General features: G+C 32.5%; 1 protein-coding gene across 1 annotated transcript in view; it reads left to right on the forward strand.

The window, feature by feature from the left end:
- The first annotated feature begins 2,923 nt into the window (after positions 1–2,923).
- Positions 2,924–20,176, forward strand: part of LOC130892271 (synaptic vesicle glycoprotein 2B) — a 60,081-nt gene continuing 42,828 nt past the window's right edge. Inside the window, exon 1 of the mRNA XM_057797602.1 lies at positions 2,924–3,134. The gene's annotated coding sequence lies outside the window, so the exon portion shown is untranslated. The remainder of the gene's footprint in view (positions 3,135–20,176) is intronic.

Genomic DNA, 20,176 nt, shown 5'->3' on the forward strand with positions numbered 1-20,176 from the left:
AAGAAATTTATTCGCCTGCTGGGTATATTGCTGCTTGTAAATCGAATCGCTTGAGTCCTTGATTCTATCAAGTTGAATATTCAAATCATTCAATCAAAAACTTTCCGGCACTGGAATACCACACTTCAAATTGTCCTCGATATGATACAGGATCCTATGTTAATGATTTGTGTGCCGTACAATACAGGCCTGATGGAAAACTATACTGCAAACTGATTTTTGATGACGATTGGGTGGCATTGGAAAAAAGTTGAAAAAGTTTAGAGGTTGGGGCTATAGTTTTTCTTAATCAAAATCCCTTGCCGATTAAAAACATTAAATACGACCATTTACAGCAACTGAACGAAGTAATATCTGCGAACTATCATTTTTTTATGACACCCTAGGTTTAAAGAAGATTAATTTTTCAAAGTGTCCTATTATTTTATATATTTATTCTTTCAATTATAATTATTATTATAACATTCTTCTAATTTTCTTCGTTACTTAATTATGATTAGAATATAGTCAGAATTAAAAACAAATAAAACCTACTCTAGTCTCTAGAACGTTTTGTTATTTTGGTTCAAAACCTTGTATTTATGAGTATAAAGTTTATAATTATATTTTTTAGTAGAAATCAAAGATCAGTTCACATAATTGGTGTATGGCACTTCATACAGGTTTTTCATTCCTCCTGTAAAATTAGTCAAAACTGCGAAGGTTTTGAAAGTAAAACGATGATATTTAAAAAAATGTTCAGTAGCTTCGGTACAGAACAAATATTGGCAGCTAAGTATCTTATTTAACATTTTCACAGCTTTTGCATTTTTGAAATGCAAAATTTCAGACTTTCCATCTTTATCCATTATGAAACTTCCGAAACACATTTAAATGAACGGGAATGGAGCACTAATGAAGCTAGATGACGCGTGAGTATAATGAACAAATAATTATTTATGCAACAAGTGAATAAAGTGATACTTTTTTTTCACGATTAGGACGGCAATTCGAGTGAAAAAAAAGTTACTTTACTCACGAGTTTCATACAAAACTTTTATTAATTTTTATTTTGTAATGGTAATATTAAAAGTACAACCGTGAGCATTATTAATTTGGAGTGAATAAGAAGTTACATTACTATTGGTATTTGAATTGGCAACATTTAACGAGCTCAAAGAAATAACATCGTCTTATTGTATTGTTGGTAGGATCGTGAATATTTATAATATTGCTTGAAGTCGAACAAGTTGTTCCCCTTGCTTCTTTAGTTGAATGTATGCCCAGTGAAGTTTTTTCGATTAGGTAATTTCAAATATGTTGCGATAAGCGAGGGAATTTTTGAAAAGGTATTGATACCTACAACTTGGGTTTTGCGTTTTCCATTTCTGTACTGCAAAAAGAAATGTTTTGACATTTGTCGTTGGTTTTTAAATATTTTTTATAAATATTAACCAAGTTTAATTAATTGTCAGATATTTCACCAATAACAGTAAATCGACTTTGAAAATGAGTTTTTGTATCAGGTACTGTGATAATTAAAACATTTCCGGTATTATTGATATCGTTACACTTCATTTTATATAATTCCTCCCTCCGCAGCTCTTGCGATTCCGAATATTAAAGCAACCTGAGAGATGTTACGAATAATATCTAAACTTACATTGAAATTTTTTGCTGTCATAACTTATGCATGAGATAATGATCGTATAGAGCTTGCAACAGAAACTTATTAATTTCTTCACGGGCAAATGTTTTAGATTTTTTGGGTCTATACCCAACAGATTTATTTTTCAAATATACGAGTTCCGAGTATTTACTAATGTCTACGTTGTTATTTACCATTAGGGTGCCTTTCAGTTTTGAATAAGTCGACCAAAGTGTTGAAGACTTCCACATTTTGAATTTCGTTTCAAAACACTCTTTCTTCGAAGCTGATTATGCCTTTTTTAGTTCGCCACTCCATAAAAGAATTCCTTTAAATACTGTATCCTGGATTTCTCAGGGAGAATATTCATAATCGCTGCAGTTGCCGATTCAACAATATCTTCTGGTGTGCAGTTTAAACTTTCTTCACCATCACTCTCCATCACTAATAATAATACTACACTTCTTTTAATTAGACACAAATGGGATTTTTTTGAACGAATATCAAGAAATAAAAATGTGACAGTTTATCGGAGAAACGAGTTGACATGAGAAAGAAAACGGTCACAGCCCACTATTCTGATAAAATAATTATTATAATTGCGTTAAAAAATGACGTTACGGCACATTTTTAACGCAAAAGACTAAAAAAATAAACCGTTACGCTACTTTTTTTCAAGCTTATTGACCGATTCAGAAATTACATTCATTATGAATGCAAATGAATGACAAAAAACGTGAATATTATAACGGACGTAGAAAAAGTATATTTTTAAATGAATTTACTTCTTTGATAGCACATTTTTTGCCCTGTTACGAAAGTAAGATGTGAAACTTGAGAAAAGAATTTATCTAGTGAAACAAAAGTATTATCTTATAAGTTATTAGTAATAAACAAAGATCTAACGGCCGTAGAAAAAATCAGGCTAACCATTGAAAACAAATGATGGTAACGATCCAAGCTTTAATTTCAATTTATTTTCTTTTATTACAAATGTTAGTGGAAGTAGTGGGTGGGATAGAACAAACAAAATATTTATAACCCACTATATACATTGTAGAATAATTGACATTTGTCACTTATTCTATTAGCCTAATTAGTAACTGTAAATTCTTGACAAAGAAGAAACCGAAAAATTAAAAAGAAAACGTATTAAATTTTTAAAACGATTATTATATACCTACACGTCTATTTTCAGTTATCAAAAGTAAGTAGCTAATAACGATTTACAAAGAATAGGGGCCTTAAAGACCTTGTATAGTTAACAAATAGGATAAACCATTTTAAACTTATAACCATTGTTACAACAATGAGACATAGTGACCGCTTCCTAAGTGTTTTTTGAATCGAACAAGGCTCGACCATGTGTTAAAATTAAGTTCTGTGCAATTTTTAACGTTTTTCCTACGAAATCCTTATTTTCTATGATCGACGATACGATACCTGATGAATCTTTATTCATCAGTATATTTTTGATTACTTTTTTCTCCCTTCAAATAATGATCAGGTGAGTTTTTTTAGAAAATCTATCGATACAAACAATATACAATCTGTTGTACTTATGATAAAGATACCTCCATATTTTCCTTATTGGTAGAAATTTGTATTTTTAAAGTCATAAGCGTCTCAGTTTTAAAGATAATTTGGTTAAGAACTAACAAAAACCATAGGCGTATAGTTTAGCCCAAAATATGACGATTGTGGGCAATTTACTATGTTAAATACCTGAGGAGTTATAGGGTCTAAAATACCAAATTTGGTATACTGTATAATACTATTAAGGGCATTAAGTAACGATAAGTAGTAAGCGATCGAACCATTCTGGGGGGTTAATTGGGGGTGACCTAATATTAAAATTTTTTATCTATTATTTGATTTAAAAAATTGCATTTTCATACTATAGATAATTTAATTCTCAACCTTTTTATAATCTTGTAATTTGAAGTTGAAATTTTTGGAACCATTGGTGATATTCATACTGAACACACTGTTTACACTACGCGCGCCAGACAGTGTAATTGTGAGTGTTGGTGTAGTGGTAGTTTGAACATTGTGTTCAGGATCTTATAATTTTTCATAAAACTTTCAAGAAAAAGTCGAAGACACGTTTTCAATCATTAAAAAGTTATGAAAGGTCAAGAGCTAGCTATGAATTTATACATCAAATTCGACAATTTGCAATTCAGTTCATGTAGTAATAAGTGGAAAATATTCTCATTCAGCGAGCAAATATTGTGTGTTATTGGTGTTAGGCTTTTGTGGTGATTTCCTAATCTCGTGATTTTTGTCAGAGAAATATTTTCTGATGTTCAACTACGAGCTCAAGAAACATGAAAGTTTTATAGTGCTAAAAAAGAACGTCTTGTTCAAACGAGTGTGCGAGATGAAGAATTTATTTTGGTTACCTACTATTGATATATTGACATATCATGCTCAAAAAGTGTAATCGTTGTCATATCAAGACTAAGTTCAGCGAGTGAATTTCTGTCGATTTATTTACATTAGGATATTCACTTTCGAAAAAAAAAATCCTTTCCATTGATGAGGCTTGTTTTACTCGTAGAGATATTACAAATATGCAAAACTGTCTTCAGTATTCAGATGAAAACCTTCATAAAATAAAAATTTCCAACGTGAGTTTTTGTTATTTCACAATTCTCCGTTACGATTGAGATTGGAACATTTGTTTATGCATGACGGAGCTCCACCTAATTTTATTGTCAATGTAAACTTTTTAACCACCGCCAACATACAAATAAGTGAACTGGACGAGGAAATAATTGTCCTGAAAATTGACCTTCCTGCTCACCGGACAATAAATATGATTATTTTCTTTGAAGGACATTGAAGGAGTCTATTTATTCATCATGAGTTGATTCCTGAGAATTGTGGAATAACGTTGCTGACGAACGCAATGTAATAATAATTGATCATTAACTACTGGCCAGAGTCAACGTCAAAATTTTTTGTAAATTTTTCAAATATTACTCTTAAAAACATGTCTTTGGTTATTCAACTTGAAAATGACAAATATTTATGAAAAATTACAAGAGTGAGAAGCGTTTTATTATTAAATTATCCATCGTATGAAAATATATATTTTCAAAATAACTGATGGTTAAAAAACTTGAAATTTTAGCTGGCAAAGACTTATTTATAATTCATATATATATATATATATATATATATATATATATATATATATATATATATATATATAAGACAATATATTTTCAAATTGTTCTATGACGAAATTGTTAATAACAAATATCGTTAACTAATGGGCTATGGGACGTTAAAATATTGTGCGCGGAAGTTGAGGTTATTTAAGTCTTTCAAAGAGTACGTAGAAGGCTCCCTCAATATATCTAACCTCTACAACCGGATGTATCTAATATTATCTTGATTAGTTACTTTCGTCCTAAATAAAAAACATACGATAAATAAATTATCTCACTATAAATCGTTATGCGTAATGTACTGGGTATTATTTGACTGGCCCACGTAAACAATACCTTCTAGCTATCAGATTCTTTTATGGTATTCATTAGTCTTCTGTATAATAGTTAAAAACTTTCAATTTGACAAGTAAACTACTTAAAGTTGACATTTGTAAAATTTGCTGATTATTGTCCTAGTTATTCAATTAACTTTAGTATTGTGAAAACGTTTTTTGGATGTACCTACGTCAAGAATAAATTACGTTTTGACTTTATTTCACCTTGGTACTTATTGTTAAATTGGAACTGTATCACAGTACGATTTAAAGGATAATTATGTATTTAATGTATCTACTAGTAAAAATGTCTTGTTTATAGCATGAAGTAGCGGAGGGTATCAAGTCATTTGCTGATAAATTGTGTGAAGACTTACACAAAAACCTCCTACAAATATTATTTACTGAGTATAGTGATAATTAAACAAGTATTAAGGTGACAAACATAACTGTAGATAAATACAATATATATAGATTTCCATGGTAAATGAGGTGTGCAAAATGTATAAAATAAATAATTTCTACTATTCATCTCTCAAATAATTTCGAAAATGTATTTCGCCGTTCTTCAAAGGGGAAAACTACTCTTCCTGGCTAATGCCTCGATGAATATTGAATTACAACCCCTTTGAAGAGCGTGATTTAAGCCGATCTTTTTGTCGATTTAACATCCCCAATGGCTCGCAGTTGCAAGGAGAGGGTGTAATTTTCTAAAAATCGATTTTATTCATCAATGTAATCTCCTTCAAAAGCAATACAATCATTCCAACGCTTCTCGATGCCGTGCTTGTAGAAAATAGGCTTCAGCTTCAGCAATAAATTGCTTTTTCTTACTTACTGATTTCTTACTGACCAGCATTTTTTTGAGATCAGTGAATAGCCAGTGGTCACTGGGGGGCCAGACCTGGACTATTCTGAGGATGAGGCCGTTTTTCTTCGATTTCTGCATTCAAATGATCCAACAACTCTATGTAGTATCCGCTATTGATTTTGTCTTCCTTTTGGAGATAGTCGATGAACAATATTCCATGCGCATCCCAAAATACTGAAGCCATAACTTTCCCGGCTGACTGTTGACTGTTGTGCTTTTGGACACTTCGGACGTGGTTCACCGGCTGCAGTCCAACCAGATTTTGATCGTTTTAATCCCGAAGGGAATTGATGGATCAATGTTTCATCCATTGTCACATATCAATGCAAAAAATTACGTGTGAATGTGGCCAAACACTGCTTTGAATCATCAACACATAGTTGTCTTTGATCAACTGTGAGTTGAGCGGCACCCACTTTGAAAAAAGCTTTCGCATGGTTAAATGTTCATGCATAATTGTAAACACAGTATTATCTGATATCTTTACGGTCTCAGCTACCTCACGCAATTTATGATTAAATATAATCAACTTTTTTAACGTTTTCTGGAGTAATTACCTCAATTGGACGACCAGAACGTTCACCATCATCGGTGTCTGTACGACCACGTTTAAATTCAGCAAATCAATAAGAAATGGTTGTTTTCGATGGACTTTTTGAAGCCATTGCTGAGCTTGTACTGTATTTTTGGATCCATTGTTTTCAATATAACAAAAGTAGCTTTACTTAAATGGCTAAAACTCTTTTCTGATTAATCGAAATGTCATGAAATTTTACACATACTATTGTGAAAGTTGGATTTGGATTTGACAAATGAACAAAAAAAAAAACAAAAGGTGTCTACAATTTTGGTTGATTCATTGACCGTCTACTGAATAGATTTTGTATACTATTAGCATCACTATCTATGCTGATGCTTTGTTCTTTTGACCTATGAAATTATTTAAATAACATTTTTCAGCAATAAAATTTCAACTTAATTTGAGAAGTTAAGTTTCTATAAGATTCTTAATTATTTTCATGTAAATGATAGTCAAAAACATTATTTCAAGCAAAGAAAATTTCAGTCATGTGATACTTTCAAAATAAGGAAAAATGTTTTAAAACTATTGAACATTTATATAATTTATTTCTGTAAAAATTTCAAAACTCGACTTCTCCGTATAAATAATATTTTTTTCTAATGTTTTAATCGAAATATATGTAACACAATTTACCGGCCTTCAAATTCGCCGCCCCAGGCCTCAACCTACTTCACCCAGGTGAATCCACCACTGGCAACACCATATACAACGGAAAACTGATTTTCATAGATTTCTGTAAAAATCTTCATGCACCTGATTCTCCAAAAACAGAATCATAGTTTCTAAATTTTTTTTGTTGACACTTTTAAAGTTCATAGGTTGTCATAGAAAAAATATTTTTTTCACATATATAATTGGATTGTATTATTTACTATAGTTTTGTATATAACGATCATACAATCTTTCGAAACCATTTTTATAGGACAATTTGTCTTTAGTCTTAAAATAGGCTTCACTTTCAACGGTGCAAAATGTCTGTCTAGTGACCAATCCTCTTGAAGTCTAAAAAGAGGAAAGAGTCGCTGGTGGTCAGATTTTAAGAATACGGTGGATGCGAATCCAATTCATGCAATTTTGCCATCGTTTTCATTGATTTGTGACACACTTTTTTCATCTTCTCTAAATGGGGCGATTTCGTTCTTCAAACGCTCTAATAACGCTAAGCTATAATTGTTGTTCATAGTTTTTCCCTTTTTAAGTTAGTCTATCAATAATATACCATGCGCATCTAAAAATACTGATGCTATAATCTTGTCAGCTGACATTCCGTCTTTCTACGCTCTGGAGTCTGTTGATCACGTGCAGTCCACTCGACTGACTGTCGATTAAACTCCAGTGTAAAATTATGCTTAATCCATTGGCACATATCGACGTAAATATTCGGGTTTATCACGACTGAGCCGCTCCATACACAGCTTAGATTCATTAATATTCATTCACGATATGTCCAACACGTTCCTTTGATATCTTTAGGGTCTCTGCTATCCTAGTCAGCTTCACTATACTGTTATCCTAAATTATATTGTGGACTTTTTGAAGTTTTTATCGGTGACCACCCCCTTTTGAGCCGACCACTGCGATGGTTTTTTCGCCAAGTGCAAACTTATCAAATCACTTCTCAACGGTTAATTCTCCTGGGGCAAATTTCGAATAATGTTTATCCAGCCAAGCCTACTTTGCACGTAGTCCTTATGTAAGAGGTTCTATCTAATGTTTGCTATTTTTTCTTCAAAACTTTTGTTGTGGTCTCTTTTAATGCGCTTAGAGCTGATACACCTCAAAAAAAGTATCAACATCTGTTTAGTTAGTAATTTAACTTATATTCAATAATTGAAATAGTTTTATATATTATAAGAAATACAAACTAAATTTAATTTACAAACTGTTTTATGTATAGTGTATTCAGATTTTTTTAAAACGTATTTTCTAATTGTATTTTTAACTGCGTAATAATTTTCTTAAGACGTGTAAATATTTAGATTTTGTATTTAGACATAATAAATAAACGGTATTTTCATAGATAATTATTTCTATTTCTTGGTGATGTAGAACAAAGTGAAATTAAATAATGAATTATCCAATATAAAATACAAGGTGACGCTTAGCCTATGGCAAAAAGATCTTTGTTGGAATAATACGCCAGTGCCTTTTGTTTTCTTCAACATTTACTTATATTCTTTATCTCAATTCTGTTACAAGGACATTATTATTATTCGCCCATTTTACTATCAACAGTTCATCATTATATCAAATTTATAGTTTAAGGTTCCTCAATAAACAACTTATAGTTCACTAGACTAAAATTTAAATCAATATAAAGTAAATAAATATCACCCTACTTACGAAGGGGCTTACAAAAGAAGAGTAACTCTTCAATGAAAAAATTATTTTATTATAAAAAATATTTAATTTCTAAATATAATCTTTTTTTTAACTGAACACAAGTCCAACGAGTTTCCAATTGCTTCAAACCATCCGAAAATAATCTGTTGTTATGAAAAATACGTCTTTGTCTCTGCCATCACCTCTTCATTATTCTGGTATGAATGTCTCATAAATATTGTCGGTTTAAATTATAGCCCATCGTATTCTATGGTCCTAGCTTTTAGCAAGCTATTTCTGACTTTCTGAAAACCATTCTTTACGCTTGGATGCCAAAACTTATCACACTGCATTTACAACATCTTTGGATTTAAATTTTTCCCAAGCAAGAAATTCGCCATGAATTTGAATAAATAGTAATCTAACGGTGCAAGATCCAGACGAAATTCTGGATTTGGTAGGAGTTCAATACCACCAGGTTCATCGATCTTCCGCGCAACTTTCGCAGTATATGGTTTAACATTGTCTTGTAAGAGAATCCGCTACTGGATGACAATATCTGGATACATTCATATCAGCTGCCCTCCATATATCTCGGCATTGATAGCTCCACCATTTGGAAGTACATCTTCATAATGCAACACGACTCCGGTCGAATCAACCTCTCTTTTCAATTTCACTTTTTACGGGTGCTTTAAACTTTTGTGTCTAATAATGTCTTAACAATACACGTTTCATCAGTTTTAGAAATATAACGGAAAAATTTACTTGGATTACGTTTTGATTAAAATGCAAACGAGCTTTTTATAGGTATTAAGTAATCACATTTCAGGTAGATTTGTATATGTAAACTTTCATATAACATATTACATACCGGTTTGAATGAAATATTGACTTCATTAACTATTTCACGTACTTCCACGAAACACTTTGAGGATAATATTCACGTAACTTTTCCTCGGTTTCATTAACCGTGTCAGCAAGTCAACATAAAATCGGCCTATTACGTTTTTCGACATATTCAATAGAGATTACACCTTCGGTATCACAAAACATTGTTAAAATATTTTCTAGAAAGTCCAAATCGACCTGTTCTTTTACCATCAAAAAAGTGAAGACCTACTAATGGGTTATTAGTGACACCAATCCATACGTTAACCGAAAACCTTAACTGGAAAAGACATTCTCGAATAGCATGGGGAATTATAGGAATCTTTTATCCCGTTTCTTGCAAGCTTCATCTGTGAATAGTGTATTGTTCACTGTTGATCTATGATTGTTAATCCATCTACAAAAATCTAACCTATGGATTCCATCTCCAGGATGTAGTCAGATGTAGACGGAGTGCAGCCGGTGAACCACGTCCTTAGCGTCCAAAGACACAACATTCAACTAGGAAGGTTATGGCTCCAGTATTTTGGGATGTGCATGGAATATTGTTCATCAAATATCTCCAAAAAGAAGAGGTAATCAATAGCGAATGCTACATAGAATTTTTGGATCGTTTGAATGCAAAAATCAAGGAAAAACGGCTTCATATGTCGAAGAAAAAACCATTGTTTCACTAAGACAATGCATTGAATCACAAGACGATAGCAACTATGGTTAAATTGGACGATTTATACTTTGAATTGCTTCCTCATCCACCGTATAGTCCCGATCTGACTATTCGCTGATCTCAAAAAAATGCTCGGAATAAAAAATTCAGCTCAAATGAAAAAGCGATTGCTGAAACTGAAGCCTATTTTGAGGGAAAAGACAAATCCTTCAACAAGAACGTCATCGAGAAGTTAGAGAAGCGTTGAAATGATTGTATTGCTCTTGAAGGAGATTACATTTATAAATAAAATCGATTTTTGGTAAAAAAATGTATTTTCCTTAGTCACATGTAGTGATGTGTTATGTAATCTTGTACACTAAAATAACTGTTAATAATGTTAATAACTATAATGGAGAGAGAGAGAGACAGAGAGATTCGTTGGTTAGAATTTGGTAGGATCAGGAAAATTTTTATAGGAGGAAGATTTGTTGGAGTGGGCCCTGATATAGGAATTGCTCCTCTGCAGGGCTGGGGTTGTGTGTGTGATTGCGTAGGCTTGTGTTTAATAACTTTTCTAGAAGAGGTGTGTGTAGGCTAGGTGTGGGAGGTAGGGTTTTATTTGATGGATATGGGAGAATTATTAAGATGTTAAGGTAGATTTCAGGGAGGTCATCTTACGCTGTTGCTAGCAGCCGAATGGGTGGATAAGGGAGTTTCCTCTTGGGTTTTGAGCCGAGGGGCCGTATCTTGTTTACCCAGGGGATGAGAAGGATTTCTTTGGCAGCGAAGTTGTTTGATTTGATGGTACGTGCTGCGATGGCTAAATTTACACTTGTATTGGGTATAAAATATCAAGAAACGTCAAACGGTCAACACCAATCTTGATTATAAAACTTTTTACAGATGCTGGTCATTTTTGGTTGATACAATTGATACAATCATTTACAATTAACATCTATCAAAACATACATGAGGTTTAAATTTTCGACCAATTTAATTTTTTTTGCCCGAAAATAATGCACCAATGCTATTTTTGTTTAAAAATTTTAAAGTTTAAAACATTTGATTCTGCCCTAGAGATAATACAAAGTGACGGTAAAGATGTAATTGAATTTATACATTCATACATACGAGATCTGGTTATTAAATAAGACTGGTTACGGAAAAGGGTTTTATTATAAAAATTATTCAATATTCGAATACTCCCCTCCCCTCGCCACACACTTTTCCATACGTTTTTTCCATTGATCGAAACAGTGCTGGAAGTCTTCTTTGGTGAGGGCCGGTCGTGGAATTTCTAAGTTTAGCTAATACCAATCAAATGCTTGATAGTGGTGTACTGCATTGGAAAAAAATTGAAAAATGAAATGAGCTGTGTAAATATTATAACCAATTAAAATTTATGGTCAATTTCCCAAATCACCCTTAATAAAGAGGGATCTATATGTGGTAAAAGTATATAAATTTCCTCATGACTCACCCTGTATAAAGATTTGTTTGAATTATAATGCGAGCGAGTTTTTAAAAGCATTAAGTAATCGCGTTTTAAATATTGCGTACCAGTTTGGGATGCAATTTTATATCCTTTCAGAATAATATTTATATATGTAGTTTTACCTCGATTTCTTAAATTGTTTTCCCACGTAAAAAATAATGTTTAATATTAGAAATTTTTTCGCTACATATCTACGCAAAAACGAAAATATTTATCTTTATACGTGTATCATAATTAAACTATCTGTCCGATGTATTTGAAATTTTGACAAAAGACATCAGAAATATCACCGTAGCTAAACTAAGTATGTAACACTACTGAAAATTATTTTGTTTTTCCATTTACAATAATGTGATAGATTCAGTTGTCAAAGTCAATAGAAATTAATATACTGTGAATATTCTATGGAAAAAAACAAATTTGTTAACAGGATTTTTCACCAGTGAGCATACAAAAAGTGTACAATATTAGTTTAACACGATATGTAACATGCAAATTTACAAGGAGACGAAACAGATTGTATAAAAGTAACTGCATGACGGTACGGGTATACATATACTGATAACTTTGAAACACCACAAGCGGTGAGCTGATATATAGTAGTTACATAACATAGATAGCTCTGATTACCATAGAATAAAAACTATCGCTTGTTATGACTTCGGCCGTTATTTTTAAAAGCTAATATTATCACCCATTTTCTATTGAGAGGAGATACAAGAATTCGCGGCGAGTGTGGAGTCTATTCCGGATAATGTGTGAGAATTGAGAAATATTAAAATGAATGTATTATTTCTCGGTGTCAGTGTATTGTTTGGGAAGGGACTTTGAACGCGATGCCCTCTTCAAATCTTCTGACAACCCATACGCCGTCTGACGGTAAAAATCTAAACAAGTGAAAGCTAGTAAATTAGTATTATTATTAATATAATATTTGAAGTGAATTTTGATTGAATCTAATTGGTTTGATATTTTGTAGTGTTTCTACAGTTGTGAAATTATTCAATACGAAAGTTCGTTGCTTCGTAGTGTGCACTGCCTTCAGAACCTTTCAAATTTGATTCAATTTTACTCAAAATCGTTATTTTGTTATATATAAGTCCAATATTTCCATAAAGGTGAATTACAATGAATTATTTATTTGATAATGTGAAGTTCAATAGACAAAGAAACAAAAAGTTTTTAGGAGCAAAGGATCTAGTTATCTGATAGGATTCAGCATTGATGGCACTAGTTATTAAGTAACGAGAACTTGAGAAAGCATTGAGATTTTTTCTTCGCCTTCAACCAGATTATTTGTGTTTCTTGTTGATGCCTTTATCTTTACAAATTCAAATAAACTAAGAACGGTTTCATTTTAATTCATCAAGTAGGAAAACACAGTTCTTTAAATATTTTAGCCCTAATTTCTACGTTTTGATCCATTCATGGCCCCTACAAAACTTCAGTGCTGTTTGTTAATATTTTGTATTAATTCCAAATTCATCCGTCGAGGCGCTGATAGTTACGTAGAAGTTTATAATAGTTATTGTTGTACAATAATGTATATTTTGTTTCATTGATTTATTCCGGGTAATTCTATTTAATTTTTAGTTATTTGATAACACTATTTCTTTTAAATAACCGCTTGCAGCAAATATACACATAATAACACCGACGAAAATGTAATATTTTTCTGCTTACTTATAACCACAATAATTATGATATTTAAATACGTCATTATCGAAATATATTTACGTTAAGACAACAATAACTAATACGGATTTATAACGTGTAATTATCTATAATTTATTACAGATATAAACAACAGTACATTTTTAGGACATATTTTCCATATTGCAGAATTCATTGAACTGTAGTATTAATTAAGCTGTACTGCATGAAACTAATCACAGAAATATCTCTCTTATAATGAAAGTAATAGTATCAACAACAATAGAAAAAAGTTGTTTATTTGGGGTGAAGTAAATTACTACAATACTATAAATAAATACAAGTTGGTGCAACTAAGAATCTGCGGTGTTTTAATTGTGCTAAGATTCTGAAAATGCTCCTTCAGTTATATAAATATACCATTCCTCCATTGTTTCCATTTATGTACGAGGGTGGTTCAAATATATAAATATATGTACCAGCGACCGTTGCGCAACACCTCATTATTCATTTTTGTTCTAAGATAATGTAAAATCCGCGGAAATTCATTGAAAATTATTTGAGAAATTCAGGGATAAGTGCCTCTCCAAGACTCATGTATATGAATGGCGGTCCGTTTTCCGAAAAGGCACAGAAGTGGCATACTTGCCACATACGCGGCACCCCATAACAAGTGATACCGATGAGAACATCAGCGCTGTAGAAAAACTCATTATGGAATATCGACGCCGTACTGTACACGATATGTCTGAAGAATCGGGTATCAGTGTGGGTAGTATTGAGCAAATAATTCATAACCTAACCAAAACTTCTGAATTTTGAGCAGAAAGAAAGAGGAGAAAATTTATTGCACCGAATATTCACCACAGACGGGACTTTGGCACACCAATATATTCCGCAGAATTAACACGTGTCTATGGACTGGAGGAAGAAAGACGAAAGCGCGTTAAAAAGAAGGTTACACTGTTAGCAGAGAAGATGTGGTGTACCGTGTTCTGGGAGAAGTAATTGCGGTTGATTTTCTCACTGTATATTATAGTAACCTCCTAAAAAACACGATGAAACCTGTGTAAACATCAAATTGATGCAATATTCCAATCCGTAGTGCGATATTGCTGCATGACAACGCAAGACCCCATAAAGCTCGGTTCATGACGGAAACCTTGAAATAATTGGCTTGGAGACACGTGGCGCGCTGCGATTCGAAAGCTACGCGGAGGTAGAATCCTTCGTATGCCAATAGTGACAAGTCGAGAGATTTTTACGAAAAAGGCATTGGAAAGCTTCTAGAGAGGTGACGGAAGTGTGTAGAATGTGACGGAGACTATTTAAAAAAACTCGGTAACTTAATAATATCTACATTTTTCTGTAGAAAAATTCCAGTTTACATTTGAAGCACCCTCATATGTGTAAAATTCTAGTCTTGCTTGATTGTACCAATACACATTTGTTTTTCTAAATTATTTAGATTTTCCTAGATAGATGAATGAAAGAAAAAATTTTTTTTAAATTTCTCATTTGTGTGTGAACCGTAACCGAATGTATTTATTCCATTTGCTTTTACACCCTGTATATAGTTTAAAGGATGAATTCATAATGATTCTGATGCATTCCTCAATTTTTTTAATATTGTAACATTTCTATCAGTATAAATTTAACACTAAATTTTAGTTACTTAAATTTCAAACGATTATTTGAATATAATAATTACATGAAAAGTACAAAAAATGTTTTACTGTTCCGATTGACATGTTTAATAGTATACAGATTTTATTTCAAGGGCAATTTAATGTTTTGAAACACAATTTGTTTTTTCACGTTCTAAGAGTATTTCCTATAAATTGAAAAAAATTATTTATCAGATAAATACTTTTTTATTATATAGAACATGTTTGATTTATTCGAGGATAGTCTCTGAAATACCTGACCTGGCCTAGAGATGGTGGTAGTTGCTGTATGAAGTTCCTTAAAAATTTTATTTTGTTGTAGCACGGCTCAATAGGGAATTTGTCTTTGGAATCTGTGAATCTTAATGAATCCAAAATTCGCCAGAGAGTTGTTTTTTTTATAGTTAAATTGAATTCATTCAAATTTAGACAAGACTCATATTATGCAATATAAAATTGTTTAATTGATTCTATTTCTACACTCTATAGTTATCAAAAATTTCCAATTTCTAACCGTTAACATCATTACATGATTTATTTGACTGTAAGGACGTTTTTAACCAATTTATGAAATAATTTACGGCTGAGTAGAGAAAACAGAATTACGTGAAGAAAGAAACGTGAAGTAGCAAATTGGATAGACATTAATAATAAAGCTGTTTTTTCACTCTCTGTTAGTAATATTGAACAATAAAAGTATAATCTGACGTACATTTTATAATAGCCAGCTAGTGATCAAATTAGGAATTAAAACAAAGGTAAATTTCTATACTATAAATTTTTGGGTGCTCCTGTATGTTTTTATGTCTCAATTATTAATAAATAATAATAAAATAAATAATACAAATAATATTTAAATTTTTAGAAATGACACTCTAATCTAAGTAAACTTTTTAATTCATGAACCTCAAGACATTAACATTATAAAGTCATAACTCATATTTATATTTCAAAATGATTTTTGAAAAATATCCTGACAGTTTTGTTTACACAGCAAACAATGAACGATACAGCTTATACTGTGTACAAAGAGTAGCCTAGTAGCTAACAACTAAATGTGTAAAGATGATATTACAGCTATAATCTGAATGAACTAGACTGAATGTTATCTTAACATTTTGAATCTGACTAATTCCTTACTAAATAATATATCAAGTGGCTTTACCGGTTGTTTAAGAAATTATTTCTGATTTTAAACTTGATTACGAGAAAAAGAAATATGGTGTGAGCTTGGAAAGAAAGATGAATTAAGAGTTAAATACCCAAACTTGTAAATGGAATTTCATATCACCATAAACCAGCCATACAAAGCTCTGAAAAAAACCAAATCACATACGTTTTCTACTTGTTCCGGTTTTACGAACTGCACAATTGCAAAGCAGATGCTCAGCTGTCTCAGAGGCTTGGTAGAAGCGATGTCCCGTGATCTTGCCCGTCATTATCTTCAGTTATAATTTACTGAGATAGAGATTCTTTGGACCAGTTTATAGAGTATGTCTTTATCTGTCGACCATTTGTCAGGCTCTAATCTTTTGTTCCCATTCCTCAACTACCATCAACTTGAAGGTTGATTGATCAACCTGAGTGATAGATCTAGCTACGCGAATAAAGAGGAGTGAATGACTGTCTTTAAATCAGAAGATAGGTTCTGATCTTCCTCTTTTATTCCCATTTCTCAACTACCATCACTTGGTGGCTGTTTAGGAAGCCAAAAAATCGTTTTGGAAAAATGAAGGGCATTATTCCTATCTCTATTCATAGCTAATTCATTGTCGTGCACTCCAGAGTCACCGCAAGTTTGACCTAATTATGTAGTCCGAGTGCATTCTTAACCCAGCGTTGTTAAGTACGGTACTTACTTGTGTTTCCCAAATTGCAAAAACTTAGCTTATACTCATATGTTCATAATCCATTAAAAATACTGTTTTAATTCAAATATTTTACAATTAGTTTGTAATCGGTTATTCCACAGAGAAGCTATTTTTTCTCATTAAATGTTCAATACTACTTCTTATAACACATATAACACTTTGATTCTTCGTCATTGTTAAACCAATAAGAATGTGTTAATTGTGTATGAAGTAATCTGTGGAGAAATATTAACAGAGGTATTTTTTCGCTAGATTTGTAAAACTTGCGTAGCGATTTATTAGAGATTTCCACACAATATTACTAAAGCTTGGCATTGAGCAAGATAACAACGTGCGATGTAAAATGCAATGTATCTTGATCACGAGCATGTGAAGATGAAGAACAACTAATCTATTCATGAAAGATCTCGCTGTATAAATTTGGTATTTTATTGTCTGCTAGCTGAAACTTCTAAGAAAAATCACCAATTCACTGTCAGATAAGCTGATTTATTGAAACGTTTTAGACGTCTGTGGTAAATCTAACTTTTTTGATGATTCGGGGTTCTGAATTTGTTAAATTTTGGTAGGTTGACAACCACACAGAAGAGAAAAGTGCTAGTTTTGATGGCTATGATGCAAAATCAAGAGCCTCTTGCATAATTTCAAATAAAGAGCGAGATTCATCATACGCAATATTTTGGTATTTCACGTTGTCTTGCTCCATATAAAGCGGCATTGGGAAAGAATAATTCAGATAAACTATTTTTTGCTGGACCATTATTTACAGTTTGTATTAATGCTATTTTTAAGAACATCGTTCTAAAGAACAATTAGGAGGAGACTCTTGAACATATATCAAATATTCCGACTGACTTATCAAGAAGAATTAACTAAAGTTTCAGAAAATAATATATATGCATTCAATTGTTAGTGACTATCGCCTTTTGATAGGCGGGTCGCGCCCTATTTAAAACTACCAAAGGCCGATGTCGTTTGAATAGCTTATCAGGCACCTAGATTTGAATCTTAGATCATCACTTGGAAAAATTTCTGATAGGACGTGTCCTACAGTTGTTTTCCTTCCTCCGTAATGCTTTTAACTTGGCGATTGCGTCTACGATAAACGTATTCGCTTAAAAAGCCAGTCATAGTTCACATAAAAGTTTTTTGCACTCCAGCACAAGCCTAGAACACCCCGTTTCGACCGTTGTGACTCTGAACAGATTGAGATTACTGTGATATCGATAAGTGTCGCCCAATCAGATTCCATCACCGATGTGAGGTGTCTTCCGACTAAACTATTCATCCTGTTGCCATACGTGTAACAAGTGGCTCCATTATTAGGTAATTATTAATACTGATGGTAACGATAATACTTCGAAATTTTGATTATTTTCGTGTTACTCAATTATATATTGTTCCTGATTTATCAATAAATTTATCAAGGTAAGATATAATAAGAATATTGCTGACAATGAAAAATTTGGAAATAAATAAATTTCCTCAATGCTGTAGCAGAATTTGAAATATGACCTTTAAATTTATATTTCCGTGTAATGATATTTAAATTTCCTGAATAGAAATTATTTCGATCCCAGCAATGAGAAATAACAGGTTATTGAATTTATAAATTAAATAAACCTTATCTCGGTTATAAGGAATAAGATCCATTTTAAAAAAATTATTTAAAACCACAGCATCCCCTATCTACCTTTACGTTCCAATAAATCTGCCATTATGTATAGCCATGAGAACGTAGCCAACACCTAATAATGTTGTTTGGCCTACGCGGTAGTGATTTAAAAAATTGTGAAGAAAATCGCGTCCGTACCATCAGTCATACGAGACCGACTGGTGTCTGCGGCCGACTAAAATCCTTCCTATTTAAGCTCACTCACTTTAGCATCCCTTCCTCCCTGAAATCCACCTCAACTTCATAAATAATTCTCTTTTATCCATCAGATAAAACCCTATTACATACACTTCGTTGATCGTCGGTGTTGCTGTTTCCCCGTAACTTGGTAAACCGGTTCTCGAGCAAAATAGCTGACGATAGGGAATAATGCAGCCGCAGCTGTACCCGTCCGCTCTCAAGAAAAAAAAACAAAAAAAAAGACAAAGAAATACAAAAAAAATATATTCCCAAATCGAGAAGAGCCACTTTTACTCACACCAGAGCTCTATTTTCGTTTCTTCTGGCCAATGGTTGTTCGATTTTCCTCCTTTCCAGCCATGACGGCAAGCACAACCCCACCCAATCTTCACAACATCAGCCCTGTACAGGAGCAAACCCTATATCAAAGGCAACACCAAAAAACCTTTCTTCTATGAAAAATTTCCCTTATCCTACCTAAAAATTTTACAACGAATCGCTCTCTCTCTCTTTCAGCATTCCTTAGTATGGCTGTTCTTCGCTCTATTTGCGTTTGCTCTATTTATTCCTCATTCTTTGATTTCTTGAGCTATTGCTTCACGTGATTTGGTCATCGACCAAATTTTCCCGTTTCTTCGTCCGTAAAATTATTTCTACAAACACAGCTACGGCATCCCAATTCTTTCGGGACATGACCTCTACGATATTCTAGAGAGTGATCTTTTTTTGCTGTATTCCAAAGATTGCATATGAAGAATTTATGTTTTGCATTGTCCGTAGCTTTACCACAAGCGAGACAAATCAGGCTTTATACTTTTCTTCGCTTAAACAAATGCTATCTAAAGTACTCCTCGTCACTTATCCCTATTCAACATTTGACATTTGATTTCCCGTTCATATGCACTGCATAGTCCACGAGCAGCTTATCGTCACATATTAGCTATTCTTTAGCGATGGATACCTTTCTGCATAGTCTCTCCCCATACCTCTAGCTCGTACATAAGGTATGGAATATGCGACTGACATCAACATTCTCCTCTTGATAACAGTCGTACTCCTGATAGGTCTCAATAGTCGACTAAGCAATTGTGTGACGGTTGATGCTTTATCTGCTCCATTTTTTATATGTTCTCCAAAACTCATTATCGAGTTTAGGGTCTCGATGCTTTTCAATTTTTATCGCTTGAATATTGTCA

The sequence above is a fragment of the Diorhabda carinulata genome, chromosome 1 (genome assembly GCF_026250575.1).
Source record: "Diorhabda carinulata isolate Delta chromosome 1, icDioCari1.1, whole genome shotgun sequence".
NCBI lineage: Eukaryota > Metazoa > Arthropoda > Insecta > Coleoptera > Chrysomelidae > Diorhabda > Diorhabda carinulata.